Source organism: Sus scrofa, chromosome 6, assembly GCF_054392235.1.
Source record: "Sus scrofa isolate SSC_HxYL_T2T_F1_AM1 chromosome 6, Sscrofa_HxYL_maternal_Yorkshire_Landrace_v2.0, whole genome shotgun sequence".
Lineage (NCBI taxonomy): Eukaryota > Metazoa > Chordata > Mammalia > Artiodactyla > Suidae > Sus > Sus scrofa.
The window spans coordinates 153426333-153444560 of record NC_139388.1 but is presented as its reverse complement, the minus strand read 5'-3'; the positions used below and the strand labels follow the sequence as shown (position 1 = coordinate 153444560).

The 18228-nt window shown below is 37.9% G+C and overlaps 1 long non-coding RNA gene across 1 annotated transcript; it reads left to right on the top strand.

Annotated features, from left to right (window-relative positions):
* The first annotated feature begins 9527 nt into the window (after positions 1–9527).
* LOC146402905 (uncharacterized) lies at positions 9528–14631 on the top strand. Its single transcript, XR_014808097.1, has 3 exons — positions 9528–11708; positions 13196–13355; positions 14432–14631. It is a non-coding gene; the product is annotated as an uncharacterized LOC146402905 (long non-coding RNA).
* The last annotated feature ends 3597 nt before the right edge of the window (positions 14632–18228 follow it).

The window sequence follows — 18228 nt, the reverse complement described above, 5'->3', positions numbered from 1 at the left end:
GATATTATTTTCTCCATTTCACAGGCAAGTAAACAAAAACGCAATTAAAAAGTCAATTGACATATATTCCATCTGCTCCCTGAAAATTACAAGGACCTTAAAACTTGTAATTCCTTTCTGCTTCTTCATATATCTTCCCTGCTACTATCGTCTTTTAGTATTTGTTTTTAACTCCCTCCCAAAATTGTTTTTCTTTTGCTTTATAGTCAGCAAAATTTATAATCACATTTTTATAACTAGATTTATAGATTTACCGATATGTTTACTAATTTTTTTTAACCATTGCTCTTTGCATTACGTTCCCTTATTTAAGGCTCAGTTATGAGCATGTTATGAGCATGTATGGATAGAAGTACATTCTTTAGTAGTCTTTTCAGGGAGTATCTGTGAGTGGTAAATTCCCTCAGACTTTGTCTGAAAATACTTTTATTTCATTCTTTGTTTTTTTTTTTTTTTTTTTTGGTCTTTTTTTTTGTCTTTTTGTCTTTTTTTTTTTGTTGTTGTTGTTGTTGCTATTTCTTGCGCCGGCATATGGAGGTTCCCAGGCTAGGAGTCGAATCGGAGCTGTAGCCACCGGCCTACGCCAGAGCCACAGCAACGCAGGATCCGAGCTGCGTCTGCAACCTACACCACAGCTCACCGCAACGCCGGATCGTTAACCCACTGAGCAAGGGCAGGGACCGAACCCGCAACCTCATGGTTCCTAGTCGGATTTGTTAACCACTGCGCCACGACGGGAACTCCTTATTTCATTCTTCCTGAATAAAAAAATTCAGCTGTGATTTTTAGCTGGCATTATTATTTCATTTCCTGTTGCAAACTATTGATACAGAAGTCTACTGACAGTCTGTCATTAAAATTTTCTTTTTGATGTTCTGCAGTTTTACCATGACACGATTAGGTGTGAATTTGTTTTACTTTGTTTTAATTCATCGGCTCAGATGAAGCATGCTACATGCTATTCTAATCTGGAAATGCCTGTCTCCTCAATTATGAAAAACTGATAGTCTGTCTATATATCTTAGAATACTGCTTCTACTGCCTTCTCTCTCTTTCCTCCTTGTGGAACTCCTATTTGACATATGTTGGAACTTATTCTAGCCATTATTTCTCTTTACTCTTTTATTATATTCTCTATCTCTTTCCTGTGCTGTTACATTTTATAGTATGAGTGATTTCTACAGATCTGATGTCTAATTTACACGTACTCTCTGAATATTTATTGTTTATCCTTCTATCCCAACTATTAAAAAGTAAGTCTGATGCAATCTTGGGAGTAAAGGAGGGGAAAATATTAACACCTTTCCTCTTTTCTGAAAAGGATACTAGTTTGGAAAAATTTCCCAAGGGGTAGGGAAGGGGATAGTAATATAATGATAGACACACAAATGTATAAATGTAATAAATATGTGATGACAAATCATAAATAAGTGTGTGTGAGAGTGTATATGTGTTGCCGTGTGTCTTAAATGTATACACTGGAAGCAGTCACCCTATTTAGGGGCTGTGTGGAGTCTAAGCAGAGGGAAGACCTACAGCCATACTTTTTTTCCTTTTATGACTACAAATAGGTTTAATTTAATTTAATTTTATTTTTTTGCTTTTTAGGGCTGCACCCACAGCATATGGAGGTTCCCAGGCTAGGGGTCGAATCAGAGCTACAGCCACTGGCCTGTGCTACAGCCCCAGCAACACCAGATCTGAGCCACATCTGTGACCTACACCACAACTCACAGCATGCTGGATCCTTAAGCCATTGAGCAAGGTCAGGGATCGAACCTGCATCCTCATGGATCCTACTCAGATTTATTAACTGCTGAGCCATGACAGGAACTCCAGACTTAAATTTAATGTTGTCACATGTAAACATAGTATGTGGTTCAAATATATATAGAAAGTATGTATAAATACCTGGAGGAAGAATATTCCAGTTTGAGAGAACTACAAGTGAGATGTAGTGGAGGCAATGGGCTCAACATGATTGACAAATAGCCAGAAAGTAAGAAGGGCTAAAATATTGTAAACATAGGAAGGATAGTAAAAAGTGAGGCAGATGAGGTGATGTATGGCTCTAAAAATCATGATAAAGTTTTGAATTATACCCTAAGTGTGATAGGAAGTGAGTAGCACCTAAAATGTGCTTAAAAATCTTAAGTAAAAGTGCTTATTTAAATTTTACCTTATGCTTTGTATAATATTTTTAAAATGAGACTTAGTAGAAGTTATGATTTCATTTGGAACTTAAATTACTTCTTAAGAGTCAAGTTTTCCTGTTTCTAAAACACATATAGGAGTTCCCGTGGTGGCTCAATGGTTAATGAAGCCAGCTAGCATCCATGAGGATGGGGGTTCAATCCCTGGCCTCGATCAGTGGGTTAAGGATCCAGCATTGCTGTGAGCTGTGGTGTAGGCCAGCGGCTAAGCTCCAATTCGACCCCTAGCCTAGGAACCTCCATATGCCATGGGTGCTGTCCTAAAAAGACTATATATATATATGTGTATACACACACACACACACACACACACATATGATGACATATTAGGACAAGCAATGTAATGATTACAAATAACATAGTCCAATTTAAGATCCTACACAGAATTCTATTTTCAGGGTTCTGTATGTGATATCTACATATCAAAGAGTATATATAAAATGCATATGTACAGTTTAATGAATAATTATAGAGTGAACTAGTATAAGCACCATATAGAAATAGAATATTACCAGCATCCCAGGAACCCTTGCTATATGACTTTTTAAAAAAGAGCTTACCTAGTACTATAATCTGTGATAATTATCCGCTTAAATGTCAACCGAGATCATGTGACTGATCTTTTTATGGGCAAAAGAAATGTCCCCTTAAGTCTATATTTAATTTCAATATGGAAATTGAGTACGTATCCACTTAAAATCTATTCACATTTCAGTATAGTATAGAGATATGCCATCTCTAAGGCACTAATTTTTAATTTTAAACAAAAGATATATCGAGTGGATAAAAAACCCAGAACTGTAGAGCTTGAAGAAAATGTATACATCTTCATATATTTTTGTGAAAGCAAACCTAATAGTGATAGCTTTAACATAAGAAGCACTTGATTAAAGTAAAATAAAAGTCATTCGCAAGTTTAAGATCTCATTATAGGTTTCATTACAACAAATTAGGTAAAATGAGGAGACTTCTTTGTTTCTCGGTAGCTTCTCATGTATGCTCAGCACTCAATAAATGTTAAACAGTAAATATGAATCAGGCTAATCACAGCGTATCTAAAATATATTTTATTAAATTTAAGCATACTTAATATTTTATGTAATAGAAACTTGACATGTCATTGATACATGACCTTTTACCATATTAAAAATTAAACCTATGAAATCTAGATTTCTATATCTTTTAAATAAATATTTTAGCAATAAACTACCAGAGACCAAGGAAATGTATGGTCAAAGTTAACCTACCAATATTTTATTTTATTTTATTTTATTTTATTTTATTTTATTTTATTTTATTTTATTTCTGCTTTTTAGGGCCACACACGCAGCACATGGAGGTTCCCAGGATAGGGGTCGAATCAGAGCTGGAGCTATAGGCCTATGCCACAGCCACAGCAATGCAGGATCCGAGCCACATATGTAACCTACACCACAGCTCATGGCAATGACGGATCCTTAACCCACTGAGCAAGGCCAGGGATTGAACCCTCAACCTCATGGTTCCTAGTAGGATTCATTTCCACTGCACCACAACAGGAACTCCCCAATGTTTTTTTGTTTTTTGGTTTTTTTTTGTCTTTTCTAGGGCCGCTCCCGTGGCATATGGAGGTTCCCAGGCTAGGGGTCCAATTGGGGCTGTAGCCGCCAGCCTATGCCACAGCCACAGCAACTCGGGACCCAAGCCCCTTCTGCGACCTACACCACAGCTCACGGCAATGCCGGATCCTTAACCCACTGAGCAAGGCCAGGGTTTGAACCTACAACCTCGTGGTTCCTGGTCAGATTTGTTAACCACTGCGCCACAATGGGAACTCCTCCCCAATGTTTTAAAATAAAGAATTTCACATTAAAATTAGGTTATTCTCCAATGGAAAATTCTACAAACCTTTTGCAAATGCACTTAAAATAGTAAAGGAAGAGAGTGAAATATAGTAAATAAAAGCAAGCTATAAAGACACATGGAATGTGGCTAAAACTAAATGGATAACATAGATAAAAAAATAACACTTGGAAATATCATTCTGAAATTGTAGTGTAGTAGTACCTGAATTATGTGCCCTTTAATTTATGCACATGATGGATAGCTTGTTAGGGGCATATTTGTAACTGTTATAATTGATAGTGGCTGAAGGCAGTCAGGCCATAATTTCTGTTTAATGGCTGGGATAGTAAGGGAACAAAGTCTGCAGTAGCATTTTAAAATAACTGCCAGAAAGTTTACATTCATGTCCAAAGTGATACCTATATTCTAGTCTTTTCTCTGTTGAATTCTTTAAGAAAAAATTGGCTGCATCAAGGTCCATATATTACTAAATCAAAATTTGGATTTAATTAATAACTAGAAAAATCTTACAATACTTGGAAAAGAATATTCAACTAACCATTTGGTGGTTCACTTTTGTCTTTCTTTAGAGATTGTGGGAGAAGTAAATGGGCTCATTTGACAAGTTTAAGGTTTGGAGAACAGGCCATAACATTTTGTTCCTCATGATTTTTGGAGAATCAAATAGCTAAAAATAAATATTAATTTGGGACAAAAATATTTATGTGTAGTTGTAGATTGTTTTGATCTATAGATTTTTTTTTTTACATTTGTAAACTTGTAAAATTCAAACCAATACTCTTTCCCTTGTTCCTTCTTTTTGGATAATAAGTGTACTCAATTATTACCTTCAAAGTGAGTAGTATTCTTTCAGGGTATGTACATTTTTCAGGTCTCCAAATGAATTAGGGCATCTCAATTTAATGTTTATGATATTTTAACAAGAAAGAGTTACTACCTTCTGAGATAGTATTTTCAAACAAGTTAGAGATGGTGGACTCTCCCAGTTTTAGATCCTGACATTTGCTGTCAAGTGAACCTGAAATGTAATTAGGAGCCTAGGTCAGGGAAATTCTCAGAAGTGTCTCTTAGTAAGGACTGCAAGGAAATCCTAGGAAGGACCGTTGGCGCCCTTAACTTTCACAAAGTTGTTCAGACATGGTGTCTTGTGGTAGTGATAACCAAAATAATATTCAAACAAATGAGTACGGCATTTAAGGCCTTTGAGAATTTGACCTATTTCTACATGAATCCTCTCTGCAGTTTCTTCCTCTGTGTTCCCATAGATCTCTTGCATACTCTTACTGGAATTAGTAAATTTTAATACTTTTTTACATTTCTGTCTACCCCATTAGAGTTTGAGTTTCTGAAAATAAGTATTATTTCATCTTTGTACTATAGAAATCAAAAATGTATGATGAATGATTTAAAAGCAGCAGTCCAGTAGTTCTCACTGTGGCATAGCTGGTTTAATTATCCAGCGGTGGTGTTGTCTGTCTCTGGGTGGCAGGGGTTTGAGCTCCAGCCTGGCACAGTGGGTTAAGGATATGGTGTTGCCATAGCTGTGGCGTAAGTCGCAGCTGTGTTTGCATTCACCTCCAGGCCTGGGAACTTCCATATGCCATGGGTGCAACCATTAAAAAGAACAATCCGGTAAACTTAGCCAGACCACTCTACTCAGAATATACTCATCTGTTTGTTGGTTCATTCACCCATTATTAAACAAGAGCTGTAGTTCCGGTCACTTAAGCTATGCACATTTGGGCCTCAGCTAGTCTTTCTTTGGTTTGGGGCCTCATTCATAATCCACTTCCAACAAACACCCATTATCACGCTGTTAATTACTTGCTCTTCTGAATTCCCTTTAAACCTGTTTCCTAGAATGCTTACTAATCACTCAGCATTTGCTAACCAATGTGTAATAGAAGTAGAGCAAACTGTTCTGGCCTCATAAACATCAGAGAACAGGTCTAAAGGCAGGACACGTGCTACAGAAATTCCGAGAAGAGAGGAAAATCAAAGTGGGTTGCAGAAATCTCACAGAAGGATTCTTGTGAGGAGGAAGTGTGAGGCTTCGATAAGTGAAAATAAAAGGTACTGAAAACCTGAAATCTAGAGGTGAAAGAGACAGCACAGCGGATTTGAGGGATAAAGGAAAGGTCTGAAGGCTCGTGATATGTTGCCAACAATGTAGAATTAAACTTTCGCTTGGTTGCTGATTTGAAATAGTTATATAATTCTCCACTGTCAACTCTTCTTTATTTTTAAGACACCATGGCAGAAATAGTGGCTATGTCACCTTTTTCAATAATCTTGGTATTAGTTCTAGAATCTATAGCATCAATTTTTTTTAAGTGAAGATTTTAAATGATAAATACTTCTTTGTATTGAGGGAACAAAAGGCGTTCCATTCTTTATTTTATATATCCACAGTAGCCACAAATGTAACCAATAACTTTTAAAAAAAATCAAACTATAATATCAAGCTATAGTTCCAAAGCAATCTTTTTTGTAAGGTGAAAGGGTTTTAAGTCTCTTTATCAGGTGGTTATTATTACCTCTCCATCTTGAGTTTGCACCTGTTTATACGTATTCAGTCATAAACTATGACATTTATCCAATCCTACCCTACTCTTGTAAGAATTTATTGCCCAGAACTATTTCACTGTGTATGGACAAGAAATGAAAGTCACTACCCAATGTACATTTATGTCAATCTGTTTTCCTATTTTCACCAAAAAATTATTTTTTCCAATTGCCAAATATCTAAACATTGCAACTGTAGATCACACAACAATTTTCTAGCTTTCCTAGAATAAATCTGTGTGTATGCCCTGCACGCACATGTACACATGTGTGTGCATATGTATATATGTATATATATATGCATACATATATATTTATAAAAAGTTCCCCCTCAGTTTAAAAATACTAAAGCTTTTCTTTCGCTTTTTTTTTTTTTTTTGGGTGATCTGTGTTGATTAAAAGGAAAAAATGCTGTCTATAATTGTACTATATGTAGAGGGCAAAAAGAAAATTACCTTTGCCTACTGTCCCACTAAATATTCTTCAATAAATAATGCATTTTTATATATCTTCCTACTGAAATACACAAATGCATAATCTTACTTCTTTAAATTCTTTTTCTCTCAAAGGTTTACCAAGGTCCTCTAATTTTTAAATCCTGAACATGCTTAAAAGTGTTCCTAGAGTCCATTTAACAATTTCCATTCTGGCCTTCTTTGTCTTTCTTTATGGCCTTCATTTTGAAGTTTATTTTGTCTGATATGAGCACTGTAACTCCTGCTCTCCTGTCTTGTCCATTGGCATGAAGTATCTTTTCCTATCCCCTCCCTTTCAATCTGTGTGTCCTTTGCCCTAAGGTGAGTCTCTTGTTTTTTTATCCAGTCTACCTCTCTGTGTCTTTTGATTAGAGCATTCAGACCATTGACACTTAAGGTAATTAGTGATAAATACGTATTTATTGCCATTTTAAACTTTGTTTTTAGTTGATTCTATGTTTCTCCTTTGTTCCTTTCTTTTTTTGGTTGGATGATTTCCATTTATTTCATGCTATATCTAGTCACTTATGATGGAGCATAATAATGTGAGAAAAAAGAATGTATAACATATTTGTGACTGGGCCACCTTGTATAAATTTGACAGTATAAAATTGACAGAACACTGTAAGCCAGCTGTAATGGAAAAAAATAAAAATCATTTAAAAAAAAATAAAAATAACTTAACCAAAAAACACAAAAAAACAAAAAAGAATTTCCATTCCGGGAGTTCCTGTCGTGGCTCAACGGAAACAAATCTAACTAGCATCCATGAGGATGCAGGTTCAATCCCTGGCTTTGCTCAGTGGGTTAAGGACCTGGCATTGCTGTGAGCTGTGGTATAGGTTGCAGACGTGGCTGGGATCCCATTGCTGTGGCTGTGGCGTAGGCCGGTGGCTACAGCTCCTATTCCACTCCTAGCCTGGGAACTTCCAGATGCAGTGGGTGCAGCCCTGAAAATATTAAAAAAAAAAAAAAAAAAAGAATTTCCGTTCTGCCAAATCCCAAATGTTGAAGGGCTTGGCCTGCTCATTAATCTCCCACAACAGGAAGAGTTAAGAAGCCTGAGATCTGAGAGAAGACTGGGCTACTAATTGAGAAGGCTGGCACTCTTTCCACTCAGCAATGATAAGTGCTACCTACCAGATCCTTTAGCAAAAAGAAGAAAAGGTGAGAAGAAAAGATTTGGCTAGAGAAGGGAAAGAATTCAAGATGCAAACAAAATGTAAGGAAACAGAAATCGGGTAAGTCACAACTACTTCTATAATAATTTACAACTCCTTATAGATATTTAACACCACACCAAAAAAAAAAAAAAAAAAAAAAAAAAGATTCTAAGATCAGTCCAAATGCCACTGTACTTTTATAAGGAGGTCAAGCCTCACACATTAGCAAAGCTAAAATTTGGACATTGATTTTTTTTTCTGTCCAGAAAAAAGAAATGAATGTTCTCTCCATAATTTCAAATATATATGACATTCTCCTTCAATATTCTTCACAAATTGTAGCCTGCTTCATCACCTTTTTTAAAGCATATTCTACCAAAAAGGTGCCTGTATTTTATTGATTTTTACCTATTATAAACAGTCTAGAAAGTACTAACTAAGGATTCTTTCAGGATGAAATATGGGATATAATGGATCTGCTATTATTATTATGAACTACTAGTCTATGCCATCACTGAAATATTTAAAATACAGGTACTGTAGGTATTTGGACAACCAGAAACAAAAGAAAAATTAGAGTAGCTAAAGGGAGATAAATCTTTTACCCTTATACTGCTTAATTGTGTTATTGGAATGTCTTACCTAAGATATTACTGTGCGTAACTAGTACTTATGAAATTAACATTAGGAAATTCTAAATACTAAATGTCTCAGGGATTTTTCACAATTTGGGCCTAGGGTTCCTAGAAGAGTTCTAGATATCAACTAACTTTTTATTAGCCACCACAAATATCATTCTTAGTGATTTAAATAATGTTTGGGTTTTGTTATTTTTAATGATGGTTATGGAGAACAAAAGCATTTTACACTTATCTAAGGGATCTTACAGTTTTCAAGGAAAGGATATAACCAATACACTAGATCTGTGGTGATGAAAATGTTATATTTTTCGACTGAGTGTTTGATACGCAGGGATATATTTTTTAAAACTCATTAACTAGACACTCAAGATCTTGGAATTTCGCAACATATAAATTTTACTTTGATAAAAGATTTTAACAGGAAAAATAAGACACTGGCTAAAACGCTGAAACACTGGTGTTTCCATTTGTGTTCATTACTGTTCTGAAATTTTAAGATATCAAAATATTAATATTGAAGATATCACTATTTAGTTACTCTGTGGCACTAGAGTCCTCAAGAAGTCCTTAATGATGTGTTTTCATGGCTATTGTCATTCCTTCATATATCCTCATATTTTTCAGAATATAAAGTGCATTCTACCTCAGATATATTTTTATTTCTTTGCCGAAGTATGATTTACTTACAATAAAATACACAGATCTTAAGTATTTGGCTTGATGATTTCAGACAATTGCATAAACTCACCACCACCCGAGATACAGAAATTTCAAACATCTCAGAAGATTCGCTTGTACCCACTTCCACTGAATTCCTACTCCACAGCCCAGAAGCTTTCTAATTCCTGCGACTATCGTTTTGCTTATTCTTGAACGTCATATAAATTAAATACAGGACCTTTGTATCTGGCTTCTTTTGTTCAACGTGTTTTTGAGATAATCTCTGCTGTTGTGTGTGGTAAGAGTGTGTTCCTTCTGATTGTACTCCTCCTTTGTATAAATACACCAGAATTCGTTTTTCTACTCTCCTGTTGAAGGACATTTGCATTATTTCTAGTTTGGGGTGATAATGAATTAAGTTGCTAAGAACATTCTTGTACATGTCTTTTTGTGGATATATGATTTTTATTTCTTTGGGAAGCCTAGGGATAGAATTGCCGGCCTATAGGATTGATATAGATTTATTTTCTATGTGTAAAATAAAAGCTACATAGTTCTCCAAAGTTCTGTGTCATTTTCAATTTCCATCAACCAATGAGAGAGGCGCTGCAGCCTTTAGGTTCCTTTAGTCATTCCAGTGCTGGTTTTTTCCCCAAGCCAGTCTCTTTTGTTGTTATTTAGCTATTCTGGTGAGTGGGAATGGTATCCCTTTGCGGTTTTAATTTGCATTTCTAATGATTAATGATGTTGAACACATTTTCTTGTGGCAATTTTCCATTTAAATCTTTCTTTGCAAAGTGTCCAAGTTTTGGTACTTTTTAAATTGCACTGTCCTTTTTTATTATTTATATAGTCTAGATACAAGGCTTTCGTCAGATGGATGCATGACAAATATCTTCTTCTCAATCCATGGCTTGCCTACTCACTTTCTTTATTTCTTTGTATTTTTTTCTTTTTAGGGCCACACCCACAGCATATGGAAGTTCCCAGGCTAGAGGTCAAATCAGAGCTGCAGCTGCTGGCCTTTGCCACAGCCACGGCAATGCCAGATCTGAGCTGTGCCTGCAACCTACACTGCTGCTCATGACCACACCAGATCCTTAACCCACTGGGCGAGGCCAGGGATCAAACTCACATCCTCATGGATGTTAGTTGGTTCCCCCACAGAGCCACAGCAGGAACTCCAAACTACTCATTTTCATAATGGTGTCTTTTAATGAATCTTCTATGTTTCCTTCCAGAAACTTTATGTTTTTGGCTTCTACTTTATGTCTAGGATACTCCTCAAATTAATTTTTGTTTATCATCCGAGATAAGGATTGAGGCTACTTTTTTCCTATGTAAAAGACTTTCTTTTTTCCTATTGAGCTAAGCCAATATTTTAAAACATTTATAAATTTAGTCAACTGTAAAGATAATATGACCCCCAAATAGTATTAGAAATAAGATTTTTTCCCGAAGAGTGAAGAACCATCAATTATTTTTAATAGTTCCAGTAAAGGAAAAATAGCTGTGTTGTATGGAAGGAGCATTATCCTTAAAATCAGGATGTGCTGACTCTTATAGTGATTTTGCTCCTTCTTAACTGTGCTATTGTGGGTACATCACTTACTCACTCTGCACTTCAGCCTTCTCCATCTATCCAACATATAACTAGAAAGATAATGCCTACTTCACATGGAGGGCTTCTGGAGCCTCAAGGAAAGTAAGGCAGTGGAATTCAACTCTAAGAAGTCTGCCAAGGGCCTGCAATGTATCCAGATCTGGTGGGGTGTTCGGAACTAGGAGTGAGAAGTGGCCAACAGAGGAGAACATGTAGAAGCAGATATAAAGGAGACTGGTGCTACAACTGTGGAGCTAGAGAGCATCATGCCAAAGGATGCAAGCTGTCACTCTAGCCCCAAAAGTACCACTTCTGCCAGAGCATCAGCCATGTGGTGGCCTCATATCCACTGAAGGCCTAGCACGACCCCACCTCACAAAGAAAGCCAACCCATTTTGGAGAAAGAAGAAATCCAGAGCCCTGTCCTGCTCTCAGAGGCACAGAATTTTGCCAGGATGAATGGGTGGCTATCTCTTTGCACTCAGGAAATTTCGAGGAGCAGACATCAATCGGCAAAGAGTGGAGAAAGCAGGACAGATAAGGTGGGTAGGGGGCTGCTGGCACTGCTATATTTCTCAGGATCCACAGCATCACCCCCTTCTCTCTGGGTGAGGGGAAGGAGTAAGACGAAGGAATGCTAATGCTGCTAGTTAAACACAAGGGTTTTGTTTGTTTGTTTGTTTGTTTGCTTGTTTTTGTCTTTTTGCCTTTTCTAGGGCTGCTCCCATGGCATATGGAGTCGCCAGGCTAGGGGTCTAGTCGGAGCTGTAGCCACTGGCCTACACCAGAGCCACAGCAATGCCAGATCCTTAACCCACTGAGCAAGGCCAGGGATTGAACACGAAACCTCATGGTTCCTAGTCGGATTCGTTAACCACTGCACCATGATGGGAACTCCAAGTGAGGGCTTTTGTAGAAAACTCTCACTAGAACCTGCATGCTTTATCTGAGACTCTGCTCTCACAGTATTAAGCTTTTGAAAGGAGCCTGAACAGGGAAGTTGTTGCCCTTTTAAAGAAAGATGTATAATAATATTTCCTATGTCAGAGTGAAAAGATTGTTCATAAAGCCAGATTATATTCTTTGTCAGGGAATCTCCCGGAGGTAAGGCAGGGCTTTTCTATCTATTGTCTATTTGGGGCATATAGCCTGTTGAACTACCGAATTTTTCTACCACAGTGCTCTCTTGAAACTTCTTCACCTTGAAAATGTTTCATGGGAGTCTTAGTTTTAGTTGGTTTGCCCCATGACTTGATCTCCTTCTACAGGAAGTTTAGAGATGAGTATGAATAAAAAGCTGCTGCAGAGAACTTAGAGGCTGGGCCAGGTGATGGGCCTAGGGAAGAAGTCAAGGTTAGGTGAAGGTTGTCCATATACATAGTAAAAAATTCTAATTCTAAATTTCTAATCATCCAGCACAGGACTTGATTCATACCCAGATCCATCCTGCACTGGATTAGGCTAGGCTTACCATACGTGTGTGTGTGTGTGTGTGTGTGTGTGTGTGTGTGTAAAGATCTAAGTTGGTGAGCAAAGATTGAAAAATGATACATCTCTATCCATCTGTGCTGCTCAGAAATGGATGTATGAAAGCAAGAACTAAAAGCCTTAACTTCTCAAAATCCTGGACTTTTCTTGCTTGGCTTCTAGAGAGAGACCCTTTAGTTAGAATTATTTAGAGTTGTACCTGGAGCCAGTGTCATGCCCTAATGCAGAGCAGTTGTAGTGCCATATTAGCTGAAGGAGAAGGGGGGGTTTAATTTACGTGCTGTAAGATCACTGTGAAATTACATCACTGTATTGAAAGCGAGCAAATGCAATAGAATGCACTGGGTGATGAGTGTCGGGCTCTGGCTTCTTATCTCCCCCAGTGCTGTTTTTCTCTAGTTATTTTATTCATCTGAGATTTGCAGTTGCCAATTTAGTGATTATTAGGTTACTTAGACCATGTGAATATAATGAATTACTCTTTCTAAATGTTCTTTTGGGTTTTTAATTGTTAATACATTTCCTTTTGTATTGAAAGCAGGAAAGTCGAAGTATCTTACAGAGGGTTGTGCACCAGCCAAAAGGATCTGAAACATCATCTTGGGAGCTGCTCTCTTTAAAGTGGGAAATTCTATTATTAGTGACAACGTGGATGAACTTGGAGGACGTTATGCTAAGTGAAATAAGACAAAGAGAGAAAGGTAAGTACTGCATAGTATCACTTATATGGGGAATAAATAAATAAGTCCAACTCACAGCAACATAGAAAAGTGGTTATTAGTGGCTGGGGGATGGGGGAAATAGGGAGAGTTTGATAAAGGGTACAAACCTTCAGTTATAAGATGAATAAGGTCTGAGAATCTAATGTATAACAAGGTGACTATAATTGATAACAGTGTATTTTTTGGGGGGGTCTTTTGTCTTTTTAGGGCCGTACCCATGGCATATGGTGGTTCCCAGGCTGGGGGTCAAATCAGAGCTGTAGGTCAAATCAGAGCTGTAGCCGCTGGCCTATGCCACAGCCATAGCAACATGGAATCTGAGCCGTGTCTGCGACCTGCACCACAGTCGAGGCAACGCCAGATCCTGAACCCACTGAACGAGGCCAGGGATCAAACCTGCACCCTCATGGATGCTAGTCGGGTTGGTTAACCACTGAGCCAGGATGGGAACTCTCAATATAACAGTGTATTATTGCATAGTAATTGAAATTTGCTAAGAGGGTAGAACTCAAATGTTCTCACCAACAAAGAAAAAGAAAAATGTGGAATTTCCCATCGTGGCTCAGCGAAAAGACTCCGACTGGCATCCATGAGGACACAGGTTCGATCCCTGGCCTTGATCAGTGGGTTTAGGATCTGGCATTGCCTCGACTATGGTATAGGTCCCAGACACAGCTCGGATTCCACGTTGCTGTGGCTGTGGCATAGGCCAGCGGCTACAGCTCCGACTAGACCCCTAGCCTGGGAATCTCCATATGCTGTAGGTGCGGCCTTAAAAAAAAAAAAAAAGAAAAGGAAAATGTGAAGCAGTGGATACGTTAATTTGATAGGAGGACTCCTTTTTACAATGCATGTGTATACATGCACACACACACAATGTGTGTATATCTGAATCAATATAGCAATTACCTCAACAATATATAAATCAAATTATCATGTTGTACACTTTAAATATCTTACAGTTAGGTCAAGTAAATCTCAAAAAAGCTGAAAAAGAGCGGAAGCCTTGAACCATCTTTTCTTTTTTGTTCTCTGTTCCCTATTTTCTATTTTAGATCAGATATTCTGACCTAAAAACATGACTCCCACACTATACATACTCATTTGATTCTTGAGTGTCTCTATAACTCCTGAATGATCTGTGTAAAAAAAGAAAGAAAGAAAGAAAGAAAGAAAGAAAGAAAGAAAGAAAGAAGAAAGAAAGAAAGAAAAACCTGAAGAAGCTAGGAATATGTCATCCTTAGTGCCTAACCTTGTGAGTCAAAACTATTCCTTGATGTGATTCATGCCAAACACTTACATTGGCGTATGGATGGACCAAACCTATTCACAGGACAGGGAGAAGCAATGGGGGAGCTTTCAAATGAAAGAGGGAGTCGGGGAGTTCCCATCGTGGCTCAGTGGTAACGAACTTGACTAGAATCCGTGAGGATATGGGTTTTATCCCTGGCCTTGTTCAGTCAATTAAGGATCTGGCCTTGCCATGAGCTGTGGTGTAGGCTGCAGACATAGCTCAGATCCTGACCTGCTGTGGCTGTGGTGTAGGCCAGCAGCTGCAGTTCTGTTTCAACCCCTAGCTTGGGAACTTGTATATGCTGCAAGTGCAGCCCTAAAAAGCGAAAACAAAAACAAAAACAGAAGTTATAGAAAGAGGGAGTGGGAGAACAAGAAAGGGGAGATGAATGTATATCCAAGTCATTTGGGAATTTTTTGCAGGTACAAAAAGCTTAAGTCAAAATGTATGTTTAATAGGAGACAGACAAATGTAACTCTCCATGTTTACTACTAGAAACCAAAGCTTTGTGCTAATTTTTGAATTTATAGGGAGGGAAGGATTGCATGAACCTGTCTGTTTGTTTGATCCCTTCCTTTCACTTCTGAACTGCAGAAGACTTTAGTTCCCTTGTGCTTCGTGTGTGTTTAGGTTGTACCAGATGCTTCCTTTCCTTTCTGCTATACTTTTACTATATGCTTCTGTTATATGCTGATCCTATCCCCTTCCTCCTTTCCTCTCCGAGAAAACTCAATGAATAAAGACTTACTGATAGTGGAAAAGAAGATATAACAACTGTAAATATACACACACACCTAACAAGAGAGCCCCAAGTTACAAGGAGCAAAAACTGGCAGAATTGAAGGGAGAGATAGAAAATTCAGCCGTAATAGTTGGAAACATCAATGCCCCACATTTAGTAATAGATAAACCAACTAGACCGAAACTCAGCAAGGAAAGGGGAGATTTGAATAACACTATATGCCAATTAGATTCAACAACCATTTATATGGAGTGGGTTAACGAACCCAACTAGTATCCATGAGGATGCTGGTTCTATCCCTGGCCTCGTTCAGTGGGTTAAGGATCCAGTGTTGCTGTGAGCTGTGGTGTAGGTCCCAGACGAGGCTTGGATTCCACATTGCTGTGGTTGTGGTGTAGGCTTGCAGCTATAGCTCCAATTCAACACCTAGCCTGGGAACCTCCATAGGTCGAGTTTGCAGCCCTAAAAAGACACACAAGCAAAAAAATCTATAGAATCCTCCCACCCAACAATAGAAATACATTCTTCTCAGGTGCACACGTAATATTCACCAGGATAGAAAATATGTGAGGCCATAAAACAAATCTCAGTAAATGCTTAAAGATTGTTCTCTAATCATGGTGGAATAAAATCAGAAATTAAAAACAAGAGGACATTTGGAAAATACAAAAATATGTGGAAATTAAACAACACACCCTGAAATGACCATCAAAAGGGAAATTAGAAAATACATTGAAGAGGGTGTTCCTGTTGTGGTGCAGCGATCAGACTAGTATCCATGAGGACGAAGGTTAGATCCCTGGCCTCGCTCAGTAGGTTGGGGATCCAGTGTTGCCGTGATCTGTGTTATAGGTCACAGACACAGCTCGGATCTGGCATTGTTGTGGCTGTGGCTGTGGCTGTGGCCGGCAGCTGTAGCTCTGATTCGACCCCTAGCCTGGGAACTTCCAAATGCCGCAGGTACAGCCCTAAAAAGACAAAAAAAAAAAAAAAAAAAAGAAAGAAGAAGAAAGAAAATACATTGAGGAGAATAAAAGTGAATCACAACATACATAAACACTTATGGGATGCAGAGAAACCAGTACTCAGTGAGAAATTTAAATACTAACAATTACAAAAGAAGAAAACTCTTAAATCAATAATGTAACCTCCTACCTTAGGAAACTAGAAAAAGAGCAAACTAAACCCAAAGGAAGCGTAAGAAAAAAAATAAACACTGAATTAAAGAAAAAACAAGTCAAATAGAAAATAAAATAAAGATCAATGAATCCAAAAGATCAAATAGTCCAACGCAACTTTGACAAACCTTTAGAAAGAAATGAGTCAAATTACTAAAATCAGGAATGAGGTTGGGGGATATTACAACTGACCTTGGAGAAATAAAAGGGATTATAAAGTGAGACTATGAACAATCACATGCCAATAAATTAGATAATCTAGATTAAATGGAAATTTTTTATACATTAGTCACTTGTCGAGTTAGATTAACTCAGAAAACTCATAAAAAAAGTACAGGATCACAGAGCTTCAGTGGTGAATTCTACCAACATTAAAAGAAGAATTGAGGGGTTCCCACCATGGCACACCGAGTTAAGGATCCAGTGTTGTCTCTGCAACAGCTTGGGTCACTGCTGAGGTATAAGTTCAATCTCCAGCCTGGCATAGTAGGTTAAGGATCTGGAGTTGTGGCATCTGTGATGTAGGTCAGAGCTATAGCTTGGATTCAATCCATGGCCCAAGAACTTCTATATGCCATGGGTATGGCCAAAAAAAAAAAAAAAAAAAAAAAAAAAAAAAAAAAAAAAAAAATTAAAGGAGAATTGACACCAATTCTTCTCAAATTCTTAAAAAAAAGAAAAAAAAAAGAGAGAACACTTCCTAACTCATTCTATGAAACCAGCATTACTCCAATACCAGAACCAGACAAATATCTTACAAGAAAAGAAAACTACAGGAGTTCCTGTTGTGGCTCAGTGGTTAATGAATCTGACTAGGAACCATGAGGTTGCGGGTTCGATCCCTGGCCTTGCTCAGTGGCTTAAGGATCCGGGTTGCCATGAGCTGTGGTGTATGTAGGTTGCAGACGTGGCTCGGATCCCGAGTTGCTATGGCTGTGGTATAGGCCGGTGGCTACAGCTCTGATTCGACCCCCAGCCTGGGAACCTCCATATGCCGCAGGAGCGGCCCAAGAAAAGGCAAAAAGACAAAAAAAAAAAGAAAAGGAAAACTACAGATCAATGTCCCTTATGAACATAGATGCAAAAATCCTCAACATTCCTGCAAACTGAACCAGAGATAAATAAGAATTATACATTATGACCAAGTGGGATTTATCCTGTGAAAGCAAGGTTTGGGTCAACATACAAAAACCAGTCAGGCATTCCCATCATGAAACAGCGGAAACGAATCCGACTAGGAACCATGAGGTTTTGGGTTCGATCCCTGACCTCGCTTAATGGGTTAAGGATCTGGCATTGCCGTGAGCTGTGGTGTAGGTCGCAGACACGGCTTGGATCTGGCATTGCTGTGGCTCTGGCATAGGGCGTCAGCTACAGCTCTGATTAGACCCCTAGCCTGGGAACTTCCATCTGTCGTGGGTGCAGCCCTAAAAAGACAAACAACACCAAAAAAAAATATCAGTCAATATAATACATCATATTAATATAAAGGAAAAAAGACTGCATGATCATTTCAATAGATGAAGAAAAACATTTGATAAAAATCCAATGTCCTTTCATGATAAAATTATTCATCAAACTAGGAATAAAAGGGAACTGTCTCAATCTGACAATGGGCATTCTGAAAAAACTCACAGC